Below are 2,500 nucleotides of genomic sequence, written 5' to 3'. Positions count from 1 at the left end.
AAGGGAAGGGAAGGGAAAGTAGTAAGTGAGAAGAGGAGGAGAGGGCAAGTGAGAAAAGGGGAGTGAAAGGAAGGGAAGGGGAGGAAAGGAAGGGAAGGGAGGGGGAAGGGAAGGGGAGGGGTGAGAAGAGGAGGAAAGGGCAAGGAGAAAAGGGAGGGAAGGGAAGAGAAATTGAAGAGAAGAGGAGGAGGGTAAGAGAAGACGGGGAGGGGGGGGGAGGGAGGGAGGGGAGGGGGAGGAGGGGAGGGAAGGAGAGGGAAGGGAAGGGAAGGGAAGGGAAGGGAAGGGAAGGAAGGAAGGGAAGGGAAGGGAAGGGAAGGGAAGGGAAGGGAAGGAAGGGAAGGAAATGGAAGAGAAGAGAAGAGGGGGAGGGAAGGGAAGGGGAGGGAGTAAGCGAGAGGAGGAGGAGGAGAGGGCAAGTGAAAAAAGGGGAGGGGGAGGGGAGGAGAGGGAAAGGGAAGAAGAGAGAAGCAGAAAGGATAGAAAGGAGGAGGACAGGAGGGGAACGAAGGAAGGAAGAAAAAGGATAGAAAAAGGAGCTGCAAGATGAGAAAGGGAGGATTTGTGCTGGGGAGAAGAGATGAACGGAAGGGAGGGAGGATACATAAAAGAGAAAGAGACAAGGAGGAAACGGAAGAGAAGGGAAAAAAAGAGAACAGAAGGAAAGGGGAGAGGAGAGGAGGGGAGGGAAGGGGGTTGCTTCTTTCCCAGACACTCCCTTCACCTGTTCAGGTGTGCTGACACGACACTAACAGAGGACTTGCTGCCAGGACTTTCCCTCGTATTTTTATGTCCTTTTTTCTTCATTAAAGGTTCATTCATGTTTGATGATATTAGCTGAGGGAGGGAGGGAGGGAGGGAGGGAGGGAGGGAGGGAGGGAGGGAGGGAGGGAGGGAGGGAGGGAGGGAGGGACGGAGGGAGGGAGGGAGGGAGGGACGGACGGACGGACGGACGGAGGGACGGACGGACGGAGGGAGGGACGGACGGAGGGAGGGAGGGAGGGACGGACGAAGGGAGGGACAGAGGCAAGCAGACAGACAGGTCTGTAGGAAGACACTGGGAGAAGGAGACGAAGAGGAAAATGAAGGCGAGAACGGAGGAAATCGAAGAGGTGGACAGGAGAAGGAGAAAGAGCAACCTAAAAAAATGAGAAAAACAGTGCGAGAAGAGAGAAAAAGTCAAATAAAACAAAACAGGCGCAATGGAAAAGAAAAGAAAAAAAAACTCAAAAGTTTGCCAACCGAAGATGAAGCGAGAGAAGGAAACGCCGGCAAGAAAGTGGCACACTTCGTCCTCCGATGGAGAGAGGAGGGTGGGAGAAAAGGGGAGAGAAAAGGTGGAAGGAAAGGAGAGAGATAGAGAGAGAGGGAGGAGGGAGAAATGGAGAGCGAGAAGGAGAGTGGCATAAATGGAGAGAGGGTAGGAGAAACGGGGAGAGAAAAGAGAGAGCAGGAAGGAAGAAATGGAGGGCGAGAAAAGGAGTGGCAGAAATGGGAAGAGAAAGAGGGAGAACGAAATTAAGAGAGTAGGAGAGTCGCAGAAGTGGGGAGAGAGAAGAGGGAGAGAAAATAGAGAATGAGAAAAGGAAAGAGAGCAGGAGAGTGGCAGAAATGGGAAGAGAGAAGAATACTGGGAAAATGGAGGGCGATGAGAGTGGCAGAAATGGGGAGAGAGAAGGAGAGAGAAAGAAATGGAGAGAGAAGGACAGAGGCACGTTTCGCCGCCCGCGTTTCTCGGCCGCCGATGGAGCTGCACCTCGGGCTCGGGACGCCAGCTGTTGCGGGTGGAAATGACCATTAAGCAGTGACGATTGGCGGACCGAGCGCTGTTTCTCGGGGATTTTATGCTTCTATTTGATTATTCATTTCGTTTTTAAGAGTTTCTGCCGTTTATGAGGCGGAACTGTTCGGATGAAGTCTCCGCCATTAGGAATACCAAGAAAGAAGTGAGTCCCCTCGGTACATTGCAGGAAAATTATCGTTTGTAGCTGTCCCTGCGGCTCTAAGAGGCGCTTCAAATCTCGAGATAGAGAGAAGCACAGAGGCACATGCCGAAATAAAAGAGAAAACCACGAAAGAAACACGGAAGGGGCAAAGGAGCAGAGAGCGAGGAGCGGCGTAGCGAACGCAAACTCCTCCCCCGAAAACGAGCGGGTGTTTACGCGGAGGAAATGCCCGCCGTGCCACCGCCCCTCCGCCTCCGCCGCTGTAACTGGTACCTCCGTCGGGGGGGCACTGTTCCCTTGCTTCGCTCACTGCCTGCTTCTTCTCTTCTCCTTCCTTCACCTTCTTCCCTTCTTCGTTCTTCTCCTTTCCTATCTCCGCTTCTCACGCCTTTATATCCACTACTTTTTTCGGCGGCTTTCTTGTGCTGGAAATTCCGATATCTTTCCTTTAATATCATTCATGGGTTTATTTGCTCTTCAATTTTCCTCGTTTCCTGTTTCTTCCACTCTCCTCCCGTCGCTATTTATTCTAACGATTTAAAAAACAAATTTTG

This window comes from Penaeus vannamei, chromosome 8 (genome assembly GCF_042767895.1).
Source record: "Penaeus vannamei isolate JL-2024 chromosome 8, ASM4276789v1, whole genome shotgun sequence".
Classification (NCBI taxonomy): domain Eukaryota; kingdom Metazoa; phylum Arthropoda; class Malacostraca; order Decapoda; family Penaeidae; genus Penaeus; species Penaeus vannamei.
The sequence above is the reverse complement of the archived record's forward strand: the minus strand, read 5'-3'. Positions refer to the sequence as shown.